This window comes from Zootoca vivipara, chromosome 7 (genome assembly GCF_965207765.1).
Source record: "Zootoca vivipara chromosome 7, rZooViv2.hap1.1, whole genome shotgun sequence".
In the NCBI taxonomy this organism is placed as follows: domain Eukaryota; kingdom Metazoa; phylum Chordata; class Lepidosauria; order Squamata; family Lacertidae; genus Zootoca; species Zootoca vivipara.
In genome coordinates, this window is record NC_142590.1 from 11,215,945 (window position 1) to 11,230,154 (window position 14,210).

Genomic DNA, 14,210 nt, shown 5'->3' on the forward strand with positions numbered 1-14,210 from the left:
AACTGCATTGATCCACCCCAAACTGGGGTTCCCTGGGTGTCTCTTGAAGCAAAGCAAAACAATTAAAATCTAGGCCCTGAGAAGCAGGCTCAAAGCTTTCCAGTACTGTACCTACATGGACTGCACATATTGAAACCAGAGCAGATATCAATACACCTGGTGGCAGCTTGGTTGGATATCGTCCAGCTTTTTCACATAAAAACCCCAAATGTGTGTCTTCTGGGACACGATCCCAGGTGGGTCACATGACCCGCACCATTATCTTGCCCTGAAATAAGTGCTTTTTTGAGGCAAGAATGCAGCACAAGAACACACAAGATTGTGGCGCCCACAATGGCTACCGCAATCTTGCGCAAACCCCCCAATATGTCTGTTTTTGGCAACTATGTAAGGATTTGTTAGAAGGTAAGTATAAGGGACCCAGGTGGCACTGTGGGTTAAACCACAGAGTCTAGGGCTTGCTGATCAGAAGGTCGGCGGTTCGAATCCCTGCAATGGGGTGAGCTCCTGTTGCTCGGTCCCAGCTCCTGCCAATCTAGCAGTTCGAAAGCACATCATAGTGCAAGTAGATAAATAGGGACCGCTCCGGCGGGAAGGTAAACGGTGTTTCCGTGCACTGCTCTGGTTCGCCAGAAGCAGCTTTGTCATGACCCGGAAGCTGTCTGCGGACAAACGCCGGCTCCCTCGGCCTATAGAGCAAGATGAGCACTGCAACCCCAGAGTCGGACACGACTGGACCTGATGGTCAGGGGCCCCTTTACCTTTACCTTTACCTAAGTATAAGGGGGTGGTCCCATCACCTCCTGGCAAATAGAAGGGGAAGAAATGGAGGCAGTGAGAGATTTTACTTTCTTGGGCTCCTTGATCACTGCAGATGGTGACAGCAGTCACGAAATTAAAAGACGCCTGCTTCTTGGGAGAAAAGCAATGACAAACCTAGACAGCATCTTAAAAAGCAGAGACATCACCTTGCCGACAAAGGTCCGTATAGTTAAAGCTATGGTTTTCCCAGTAGTGATGTATTGAAGTGAGAGTTGGACCATAAAGAAGGCTGATCGCCGAAGAATTGATGCTTTTGAATTATGGTGCTGGAGGAGACTCTTGAGAGTCCCATGGACTGCAAGAAGATCAAACCTATCCATTCTTAAGGAAATTAGCCCTGAGTGCTCCCTGGAAGGACAGATCGTGAAGCTGAGGCTCCAATACTTTGGCCACCTCATGAGAAGAGAAGAATCCTTGGAAAAGACTCTGATGTTGGGAAAGATTGAGGGCACTAGGAGAAGGGGACGACAGAGGACAAGATGGTTGGACAGTGTTCTCGAAGCTACGAACATGAGTTTGACCAAACTGCGGGAGGCAGTGCGAGACAGGAGTGCCTGGCGTGCTATGGTCCATGGGGTCACGAAGAGTCGGACACGACTAAACGACTAAACAACAACAACAACAACAAGTATAAGGGGACGCAGGAGTACACATACCCCTAAACATTTTGTGAATCTTCATACTTTTGTCCATTTACTGTATTTATTTTCCCCCATTTGAACTATAAGATGGTGATTTTCTTGAGTCAAAATGAGAGTACCCCTAAACATTTTTTTAGGGGAAAACCCCCCCACTGCATTTAGATATTCATTTTAGCTATCATATCAAACAGTTGTTGAAAGCAGTGATGTTGCTAAGGCTCAAATTTTGAGGCTTTAAAACACGATTCTCCCAAATTCTTCTCCACCTTGAGTTTGAACAGCCTTCATTCGCAATTTTCCGAATGAAACGGACTGAAATCCTACACACTCTTATGTTGGAGTAGGCCCCATTGATTATGCTGCACATGTTTTTATTAAACACTGTTTGTTGGCTTAAATCAGATTTCTTCCTTCAGTGTTCAATTACTTGCTAATGTTGCTCAGACTCGATCTTAGCACTTTGTTATATTACTGAATGAATTTAATTGCTGCAGGTTGGTTGAAAAGAGCAAGTGTTAAATCTGTTTAACTTGGCTTTCTGTTTTAGGTACTTCCTCTATAAATCTAAGCTTCTGTACAACTGTAGGCCACGTGTGCAGAAACAAATGTGCAATTGCTAAACTATTAAGTAAAATATGTGCTTCATTATTAAAATTGGCCGCCTTTCCACACAATTATCTCTCCTTGACCCTGTATGCAGTCACAGTGGGAGGGATGCTGAAGTTGGCCTGAAGCTACAGGCGAGTCTACAGAAGGGATGGGAGTTGCCCAACAGCACACTTCTATGTCTACCCATAAGTAAGTCCTACTGAATTTGATGAGGCTTACTCCCAGGTAGAGTTGGGACCATACTCCCAGGTGAGAGCTGGACCATAAGGCTGATCACCGAAGAATTGATGCTTTTGAATTATGGTGCTGGAGGAGACTCTTGAGAGTCCCATGGACTGCAAGAAGATCGAACTTATCCATTCTTAAGGAAATCAGCCCTGAGTGCTCACTGCAAGGACAGATCCTGAAGCTGAGGATCCAATACTTTGGCCACCTCATGAGAAGAGAAGACTCCCTGGAAAAGACCCTGATGCTGGGAAAGATGGAGGGCACAAGGAGAAGGGGACGACAGAGGACGAGATGGTTGGACAGTGTTCTTGACGCGACCAACATGAGTCTGAGCAAACTGCGGGAGGCAGTGGAAGACAGGAGTGCCTGGCATGTTCTGGTCCATGGGGTCACGAAGAGTCGGACATGCCTAAACAACTAAACAACAACTCCCAGGTAAGTGAGTCATGAATGCAGCCTTAGTGCTTAATGCCAAATGTCCTCTCAGGCCAGTCCCCAAAGGAACCTGCTAATTCTCCTTGAAATAGCATGAACTACACTGTCTGGCAGCTGGATCTGAGACGGAATCCCCATGCCAAACCTGGATGGCCCTCAGACACCTTTTTATTATTTGCATGATCCACACTGATCTTTTTGGGGAACTACACCTTCTCAGTGGCTGCTCTCAGACTTTGAAACACCTGCCTTAGAGAATCTAGACTAGGGACGCAGGTGGCACTGTGGTCTAAACCACAGAGTCTCTTGGGCTTGCCAATCAGAAAGTCGGCGGTTTGAATTCCTGCAATGGAGTGAGTTCCTGTTGCTCTGTCCCAGCTCCTGCCAACCCAGCAGGTCGAAAGCATGCCAGTGCAAGTAGATAAATAGATGCTGCTGCAGCGGGAAGGTAAACAGTGTTTGTGTGCACTCTGGTTTCTGTCACAGTGTCCTGTTGCACAAAGAAGCAGTTTAGTCATGCTGGCCACGTGACCTGGAAAGCTGTCTGTCGACAAACACCGGCTTCCTTGACCTGAAAGCGAGATGAGCGCCACAACCCCATAGTCGCCTTTCACTGCACTTAACCATCCAGGGCTCTTTTACATAACCGGAAGTAAGTCCTATTGAATTCAATGGGGCTTACTCCCAGGTAAGTGGGTCAGGACTGCAGCCTTAGTGCTTACTGCCAAATATCCTCTCAGGCCAGTCCCCAAAGGAATATGCTAGATCACTTTAAAATAGCATGAACTACACTGTCTGGCAGCTGGGGCTGAGAAGAAATCCCCATTGGCAGGTGAAGATTTTCTTCTTCCTCTTCCAACAGACTTTTATGAAAGGGCTGGTGCTATACTGTTTTTATTGCAGCTATTTGTATGTTTTAATAATCATATATATATATATATATATATATATATATATATATATATATATTAATTCTATTAATGTTTAATTGTTTTTAAATTATTTTTATGTTGTTAGCCATTCCTATTTTATATGTAAGTCTCTGTTGGGGTTGCGGGAACAGTTTCATTATTTTTAGAGCATTTTCTGCGATTTTTACAACTAATTATAATTTAAGCTTTCAATATCACCCAAATGTATGCATGTATATTTTTTTATGGTCCTTATTTCATCACTCACAAATATGACAGCTGTATCTGAAAGTGAACAGAGGTGCTGTGAAATAGTTCCGAGAGTTTTCACACTTTTGTCTGCCTGCCAATAAGAATCCTATTACCCTTCTTCCCCATCTATAGTGCACTCCTTGGTTATCTTCTTTATGGTTACTAATAACTGTAGAGGAGCAAGCAGCCCTATGTTTGCCTTGAAAAGATTTCAACCCCTGCATGCATTCTCTCTGAATGCTCAAAATCCTTCCCAGATTTCCCTCTCGGCTGCCAGCTATCCTGTCCCATCCCCAAGGCGAGGTAGCAGGTGACAAGTGACTCCTTTTCCCCAGTGACTTCTTGAGCAGTTTACAAACTGCCATAGCCCTTATGACAAGTAAAATGAGAAAAAAATGCCTGGGTATTTCATTGTAACTGCATTCTGTTGGGTTGGCTTATTGTCCTCCTTCTATATTTTTTATGCTGATTTCGTCTTCTATTTTGCAAAACAAAAAATTATATGTATATAGGTAAAATGTAAAGGCATAGCTGCCAAGTTTTCCCTTTTCTCGCGAGGAAGCCTATTCAGCATAAGGGAAAATCCCTTTAAAAAGGGATAACTTGGCAGCTATGGTAAAGGACCCCTGAGCGGTGAAGTCCCGTCAAAGGCGACTGTGGGGTTGCGGTGCTCATCTCGCTTTCAGGCCGAGGGAGCTGGCGTTTGTCCACAGACAGCTTTCTGGGTCATGTGGCCAGCAAGACTAAACTGCTTCTGGTGCAATGGAACACCTTGATGGAAGCCAGAGCGCACAAAAATGCCGTTTACCTTCCCGCAGCAGTGGTACCTATTTATCTACCTGTGGTGGTCTAAACCACCGAGCCTCTTGGCCTTGCTGATCAGGTCGGTGGTTCGAATCCTCACAACGGAGTGAGCTCCTTTTGCTCTGTCCCAGCTTCTGCCAACCTAGCAGTGTGAAAGCACACACACACACACACACACACACACACATGCACACAGCCCGCATAGTAACCCATATTTCTCCTATTTTTTAAAGGCCCATTCTGTGCCCAATAAGCATGGGAGACCTTTGCCCGACGGCGCTGTGGCCCATGGATTGCAGCAAAATGCTGGGCAAGGTTTTGCCCAGTATCTTCACTGCGTCATGGGCTCATGGGGAAAAGCTGTCCCATAAGCCCTTGCTGAAGAGAGGAGGGGAAGCCTATATAAGGCTGCTTCCCCTGGATCTCACAACTATTTTGCTTTGGGAGCTTCCTGCCCACCCACCCTCTGGTGAGAGCCTTCACTGAGCAATTTTGGGTTGCTGGTTGGCAGCGCCAGAAAGGAACGTTCTTCTCTCAACCTGATTGGCATTTGGTTGGGTTTTTCCGCCTTTCCCTCAGTGAAATTATGGCTTTCCTTTGTTAGGTGGAATAACATTGTTTGTATGAGGGCGGAAATGCTATTGGGCAAGATCAACGTAGTATTGGGGGGCCCCATAAGGGGCCTGAGGGGAGAATTGACCCTAGTATGACCTTGCTTGCTTGGCTTGCACCATGGCAAGGTTCAACACTGGCCAACTCCCATCGTGCAGGTTTGGAGCGATCCAAACTCAGTGGATCTATTCCATCAACATGGGGCTTGTAGAATGATGAACTGATCTTGGGATCCAGTGCCATGCCAAACCTTGCCCTGCCTGCTGCTGTCAATAAAGATTTGGCCTGGTTTTATCCCATCACCATTGTACAGTTTGCTTATTTGGCTGCTCTTGTGGGTCACATAATGCACATGCCTGGGGAACTTTCTCAATTAACGAGAAAACAAACGGTAAGCCCAACAGGAGCCCCACCCGTGAGAACTTCATTTTTTCTTTCCAGAGATCTCGCTGGAATCCAGTACCGTTTATCTGCTAACTTTCTCTGTTCAAGGCAGTTGCCTCACCTTGCTTCTTGGGCAGGCCAGCCCCGGTAGGTGATGGGTGTTTGTAGGTGTCCTTTCTTTCATCTACAAATCATCTCATCAATGGTATGCACTCAGCTGCCTCACCAGGCGCTCCCACTTCAATTAAAAGCCCAGGGAAAGATACAATGTGGCCGTTCCTCCCATGGGTTGTTGGTTTGTTTATTTCCAGATAAGGAAGCACAAGCACCCAGGGAGGCTGCAGAGTGCTGGATAAATGAGAAGAAGAAAACAGACACATTATTAACCACCCTTTCCAGCGATAAAGAAAGCTCAAACCCTTATCCACCCAGATGCTAAAGTGTCCTGATGCTGAGGTGGGAAAATGGAAGCGTATTTCATAAAGGGAAAAATAAAGAAAAATTGGAGGCCAGATTTTGGTGCAAAACTACAAGGTCCACCCCACCCCCCTGGGGATGGATAGAAGTAGCTGCCAGGGAAATGCAGAGTGTATGCAAGCAGTATTGATGCAGGAGAGCCCACTTGCAGTGGGATGTAAGAATTTGATTGGTGTGTTTATCTGTGCGATCGTCCCCACTCCTTGTGATGTAGCCCTGTTCTTTTCTACCCCATTTAAAATGCAGTCTTCTCAGAGCAGCTTACATGGTGACTAATATATGCACTGGAAAAAATTGTTCCCATAATTATCCTCTATGATTTTTTTTCCGTATCAGATGCTCTCTGCGTTATCTTTGAATACTCCGCATATTCTAGATATCTGTTGACTATTTGATGCTTGCATTTGACATCCTTTGGTATTTGATACCATTTGATAGTGGGCACGTAATGGTATTTATTTATTGCTTCGCAGTATTTAACAACTGGCGTGCCTTCTTTGGTATTTGCAGCCATATTCAGTTCATTTTGGAGCTGCTCACCTTGAAAGTGCAAGGCTACGTATTAAATGCAAACACCCACCAAACATAGCAGACCGCCTCCCCTCTCCCCTTTCTTCTCTGACCCATATGACATGCCGTTTTAGCCGATTGAGTTCCACTTGAACAGTCCTGTTCTATTACGCTGGATAAAGCAGACTAAATTTGTCATGCAAGATTTCACCTTTTTTTTTTCAAGGAAAAAAAGAGGACAGAACGCTTTCCCTCAATTTTGATGAATTTCTTTGCCCTTTCACAAGTCACCTCTGAGGCCTTTATGTGCAGAATTTCTTTTAGACTGCTGTTATCTCATGGGGCAAGAAAAGTGTGCCCACACTTAAGGGACAGGAGTTTGACATTTTCATGCAAGTTGAGCTGACTTTCAAATAAATTGTGCTCTACTGATACTGTGAATGAACAGCTAAAATTTAGTGATCCTATATTAACATTTCCCTCCCACAAGGGGAACAGAGGAACATTGTGTGGGTGTGGGTGTGTGTCGTTTAGTCGTGTCCGACTCTTCGGGACCCCCATGGACCATAGTACACCAGGCACTCCTGTCTTGCACTGCCTTCCGCAGTTTGGTCAAACTCATGTTCGTAGCTTCGAGAACACTGTCCAACCATCACGTCCTCTGTCGTCCCCTTCTCCTAGTGCCCTCAATCTTTCCCAACATCAGGGTCTTTTCCAAGGATTCTTCTCTTCTCATGAGGTGGCCAAAGTATTGGAGCCTCAGCTTCACGATCTGTCCTTCCAGTGAGCACTCAGGGCTGATTTCCTTCAGAATGGAATAAAGCAGGATATCAAATCCAAACTACTCCTCTTCTTCTTCTTCTTCTTCTTCTTCTTCTTCTTCTTCTTCTTCTTCTTCTTCTTCTTCTTCTTCTTCTCCCCAAATTCATACTACATTCTTTTAGATTTGCCTTGAGAGAGTCTTTAAACCTCTTTTGTTGACCACCGGCATTACACTTTCCATTATTAAGTTCGGAATAGAGTAGTTACTTTGGAAGATGATAATCGGCCATCCGCACAACATGACAATTGAAGAATCATTCTTTCGACACTGGTGATCTTTGCTTCTACCAGTACACTGGCAATAGTGAAACCCTGTTGACTCTAGGCATTCCACTTTGGATCAGGGTACTGTTATGTTAATATTTATTTTGTGTTTTATTTGAATCCTAAAAGACAGTTTGGGTCTGAAGACAGTCACTTGAAACTTTTGGTTGTCGTAGTTTGTAAGCTCCTGTTTGCAATTCTCCCATTAGAAACTGACTTAAAGAAGAAAACTAGATACCGCCAGATTCTGTCAAACCACAAAAAGGGAAGATCATCTCTCACCTTGTCACTCACACCTCTAGTAACACCAAGGGTCATGATAATCATGGGATACCTGTAATTGCAGCTTGTTCACAAGTCTCTTGCTACCGTGTCATGTTTCTGGTCACTCCTTAGACAGCATAAGAAGTTTTGCAAGTATTTGAGTTTCCTTCTGTGCAAGACGATGTGTTATATATATATTATGCTAGATCATGTACCCTGAAACACAGAATTTCTCATTGACTGAGTACAAGATTAGACCTTAAATGCATAAAGAAATGTGAGCTGGTACAGAATCAAAAGTGTAAAATTGCCTGCCCTTGGTATTAGTTCAAGCACATGCACTGAATTCTCTGCCGTGGCTGTGCAAGGCTACCTATTTCTAAATAGAAGTATGAGGAGGTGGGGGGGGATGCATTTGAGCAGAATTTTAGATTTCCAGAACTGTGGGCCCTGGTATCAGATTTGTGGCTCATCCAGGGGCCAGTCCAGGGTGCCCACAGAGGCTCTGTAGGTATGTATTCCTATGCGGGTGGCACCCAGGGTGGTCTAAACCACCAAGCCTCTTGAGCATGCCGTTCAGAAGGTTGGCAGTTCGAATCTGCATGACATGGTGAGCTTCTGTTGCTCTGTCCCAGCTCCTGCCTACCCAGCAGTTCGAAAGCATGCCAGTGCAAGTAGATAAATAGGAACCACTGCGACGGGAAAGTAAACGGCATTTACGTGTTCTTGCTACCTCTGCCTCAACCTCAGACTCTCAGCCACACCTCCTCAACCTCCCACAAGCAGCCCCAACAACCCAGCTTCTCCTCTACCCCCTCCCAGGGTGGGTTTATATACTCCTAACCCCGCCCCCTAGGATTCCAACTGTCTAATCCCTTTAACCCCTTCTTTACTGTTCCTGAGGTTGGGGTGATCGTCACACTTGGTGACAAAATTTGCCCATCATTCTTGACAGTGTGGATTGAAGTGTGGCCTTCTGCTCATGGGAGAAAACCTTCGGTGAGCAGAAGGACACTATCCATGACTGGAAAGGCACTTCTGGTCCAACCGTCTCCTTTGGATCCAATCCTATGGGGTTCAATGTGCAAGCTGGATGCTTTGTAGACAGTTTCTGTGCTTGTGCATATTATTTTACTTCTGTTTTTATTACGAAGAGACAGTGACTGGGATGGAAAGAGCTACATTGTGCATATCAAAGAAGCTATCAATATATATATATTTCTTATAAAATAAAAAAAATACTTTCCCCTTCATCCATTACATGTCAGACAGAGGGCCTTCTTTGTAGTGGCACCCACCCTGTGCCCTTCCATCAGATGTCAAGGAAATAAACAACTATCTGAGAGCCAGTGTGGTGTAGTGATTAAGAGCGGTAGACTCCTAATCTGGGGAATCGGGTTCGCGTCTCCGCTCCTCAACATGCAGCTGCTGGGTGACCTTGGGCTAGTCACACTTCTCTGAAGTCTCTCAGCCCAACTCACCTCACAGAGTGTTTGTTATGGGGAAGGAAGGGAAAGGAGAATTTTAGCCGCTTTGAGACTCTTTCGGGTAGTGATAAAGCGGGATATCAAATCCAAACTCTTCTCTTCTCTTCTTCTTCTTCTTCTTAGAAGACATCAGAAGGCAGCCCTGTTTAGGGAAGTTTTTAATGTTTGATGTTTTATTTTGTTTTTAATATTCTGTTGGGATATTCTGCTGTCCAAAGAATTATTATTATTCTCTGTCTATGATGATGATGATGATGTCACCAGCTGCTTTGGAAACTCCTCTCAAATTGAAAAGTGGGTTATGTGGGGCAAGGGAGTGGGTCTACCATCTGAATGCAACGCCCCCCCCCCAAAAAACACCCAAAAACCCACACATTGGGAGAATGAAATTAATAGCACACATTTGTTTTGGATTCTCGACTTTTTCAGCAATTGCTGTATTGGTTCCCAGTTCCTATTCAGTCCACACACTCACAATTTCAGCCGAAATCATTATGATACTGGAATCAGAATATCACCTCTCCTTGTCTGAAAGTGTTTCGGGTGAGGCAATGAACTGCATATTGACCCTTCGCCCTTACACTCACGCTCAAATCCCCCTTTGCAAGCTGCCCCACTTCTCTTCACAGGATACAAAAATATAATGGGTATCAAGATAATGTTTGCTAGCATACTGACTCAACAATGCATTGCAGGGCATATTTTCTTGTTTCTTTTTTAAAAATGAAAATCTTTTTCCCCCTCCCTTCCTCCCCAACCCTTATATATATTGAGGCATTTTTCTTCAGTACCTGACTTGCCAGGTTACAAAAGACAATTCTCTCATTATTAAGGACTAGACCTGCTGCTTGAGCAAAAGAAATATCACCATGGCCCACACAGTACGCCCGGGGGATTTGTTAGTGTTGACTTTTGATTTAGCAGCAAAGTCAACAGGTAAAAATATCTACTGCTTTGCAGTTCATGTTTTCTTTGCCTTTTTCTAATAAAAAGCTCCTATATTGCTCTCACCTTGCTTATATTTCTTAGCCAACTATAATGATGTCTTTAAATAGTTATTCATTTGTTTTTTTTGTGTGTATTTTTTAATCCAGTGAATTTCTACTGTAACAATGAAACGAAATAAAAGATATACATTGATTTTTCCCCCCAGGGTCAGGTCCCAAAACCTGCTTAAAGGGAAGTAACTGAATTGAAGATGCTGTCTTAGGCTAAGTTCTCACTCAGTGTGGTCTGGGTTATATGCCAAGTGGTAAAATAGTCTCCCATGGAAATGGAATTCCGCCATAGAAATTGACTATATGAAGCAGAGAGCTAGGCTGCAACTCTTCTGCCTGAGATCCAGTTTTCTATGTGGATATAAGCTCTATCGTTCATGTGTTCCAGCAATGAGGGAGCAGCCATGCCCGTTGGTATCTATATTCACTGTGCAAAATTGGCCTTGTTGTGGGTAGTCCCTTTCTAAACATGTGTAGTCTGCATAATCTAGCGATTCTAAAATGTTGTTGTTTAGTCGTGTCCGACTCTTTGTGACCCCATGGACCAGTGGTCTATATTCTAAAATATAGATGTGCTTTTACTCTTGCAAGATTGAATGTATTGCCCTTGGTTGTACTCAAGGGACGATTCCAACAAATTCCACACGGAAAACGCTTGTGTCCCTAAGGAGATGGCAGTACAGAATCAGTGGTGCATGCCCTTCTGTCCATTCCAGGTTGCCCAGCCACTGCCACAGTGTCCTTTCTCTTGGCAGATAAAGATGAGCAGGTGACAGCAAAGGTTGCAAGGTTTTTAGATGGGGCAATCAGAATAAGATCCACTATTTGACAATTGATTCAAAACCCTAAAAATGTATTTTATATAATTGACTTTTTACTTATATTCTTTCTTTCTTTCTTTCTTTCTTTCTCTCTCTCTCTCTCTCTCTCTCTCTCTCTCTCTCTCTCTCTCTGTGTGTGTGTGTATATATATATATATATATATATATATATATATATATATATATATATATATATATATTATTGCTATGGCCGATGGCTGACGCAGATAAAGATTCATTCATTCAAGTGTAGTGGAGTCCCATAATATGTTATAAGGGAAATGCTTTTTTGAAACATATGTTTATGCAATGTCCAACACTTACAAATTTCTGGAGAAAATTACTAGGATGCATAACTACTATTTTGGGGAAAAATCTAAAACTGTCGGATGATAATGTTATTTTAAACTATATATCAGCTATACGGGGTTTGCCAAAGGGTCAGCGTAAATGGACTCTCCATGCCCTTACTTCTGCTAAAAGACTGATATTAATTCACTGGAAGCATAATGCCACATCTCCCTCTGATCAATGGATAGAAAATATGACAACTCTAACACCATATGAACGGATTGCTTTTAGACACAGATTATATATGGATAAATACAATATTTGGAAACCATTCATAAAAAGTATGATGTCTGGTTGATAATTTTAGAGCTACAGTGTTGTTATTGTTTAGTCGTTTAGTCATGTCCGACTCTTTGTGACCCCATGGACCATAGCACACCAGGCACTCCTGTCTTCTACATGTAGAGAAACCCTCTTGGGACACGGGTGGTGCTGTGGTCTAAACCTCTGAGCCTCTTGGGCTTGCCGATCAGAAGGTCTGCGGTTTGAATCCCCACAATGGGGTGAGCTCCCGTTGTTCTGTCCCAGCTCCTGCCAACCTAGCAGTTCGAAAGCACACCAGTGCCAGTAGATAAATAGGTACCGCTGTGGCGGGAAGGTAAACGGCATTTCCATGTGCTCTGCTTTCCATCACAGTGTCTAGTTGTGCCAGAAGTGGTTTAGTCATGCTGGCCACATGACTTGGAAAGCTGTCTGTAAACAAACGCTGGCTCCCTCGACCTAAAAGTGAGATGAGCGCCACAACTTCATGAGAAACCCTCAATTATTATTAATGTGGTTCTAGTGTGAAGATCGTTTATTTTGGAGAAAGAGTATGTTTGCATGTGTTCATCCTCCAAGGAGTATACCTAGGGTGGCCACACGGCTGACATTTCCTGGACATAGCTGGAATACTGCAGTCGGAAACAGCGTAAGGGTGGTAATTGATAAAATGTCCGGGGAAATCCGGACATATGGCAAATGATGTCGACAGTGTCACTTTTGGTGATTTCCCTTAAATATAGCTCAAAACTTCTTCTTTTTTGGCAATTTTGCCAAAATTTTGCCAAAAAAACCTTAAGAACTTTGGCCGCCTATGTGTCCGGATTTTTGCTTTTTGAAATAGGGCAACCCTAGTATGTAATATTCAGATGACAGATTGGGAAAGACTGTGGAAGAATGATATAAAATTTACAGCCTGTAGCTCACTTAAGGGGAACTATAAGAAAATGATGTATGGGTGGTATTTAATACTGGTTAAATTGGCAAAAATGTATAAAACAAGGGAAAATAAGTGTTGGAAATGTAAAGAAGTAGAAGGTACGTTTTATCATATGTGGTAAGGTTATTTTTTTAAAAAAAAATGGAAAATGATATATATTGCATTAAAAAGAAATGTTTAAAATAACCTTTGTTAAGAAACCAGAAGCTTTCTTATTAGGTATCACAGGAATGGATCTACCTAAAGAATACAAGAATTTGCTCATATATGTAACAAAGGCCACTCGGATATTCTTAGCCCAACACTGGAACGAAGAAGAAGTCCCCACTAAGGAAGATTGGCAAATTAAGTTAATGGAGTATGTGGAAATGGCTAAATTAACTGGGAAAATAAGAAATAAAGATGACAACAAATATAAAAAAGAATGGGAAATGTTTATTGCATATTTACCAAAGCAATGTATGCAAGTTAATACATTAGCAGGATTGTTTTTGTTTTGTTTTTAAACCCACTTGTAATGTGATAGACAATGTTTAAATTTGGAGGCGATTAGAGATAAAGGCTTTATTGACATGCATGAATGAAGGTAATAGAAAGGAACCAAGGGAAAAAGTAGAGGGAAGTTGGGGGAATTCAAATAATCCCATAATGTGGATTTAATATGGACTGTGTATCCAGTTATTATAAATGTTTTATTTTATATTTTTCCCCTTTAATGTAATGATTTTGTGGGTTTTTTTGGTGGAAATTAATAAAAATATTATACAAAAGAAAAGAAAAGAAAAGAGAAAAGAAACATGACAAACACTGCAAGAGCAAGTTGCCAGCACATTAATGAGGCAATATGAGCCCTTGGCCACTTGGGTCCCACCAGCTGCTCCAGTTCAAACTGGCCAATGAGTGACCTCCTTGGGGTGGGGGGTGCCCCGCTGGTAGAAAAGGCATTGGGTGCATGCCTGCCTGGGCAGCCGGCAGGGCATGAAAGCCAACTGTGTCTTCCTACCTTGCATATAGGCACGGACCCAGAGCGGTGGTCAACACTGCGACTGGGCCCACAACATAAGCAACAGGGTGGCTTCACCTGCAGTGCTGAGCTAGTATTGGAAGTGAAAATTAACTAGCAGTTAAGCAAAAAAAAATCCGGCAATGCCTCTATGCTCTTAGTCATGCATAGGGGGGAGCAGGTAAGCCTCACCCTGCATAATCGATCACATGTGGCACATGCACACCATTTGAATCAAATCGAATCAAATTTATTAAAATGGTCACAGACCAGCTTCAACTCGTACAGCGATCAAATAACAGAACATGAGAAGG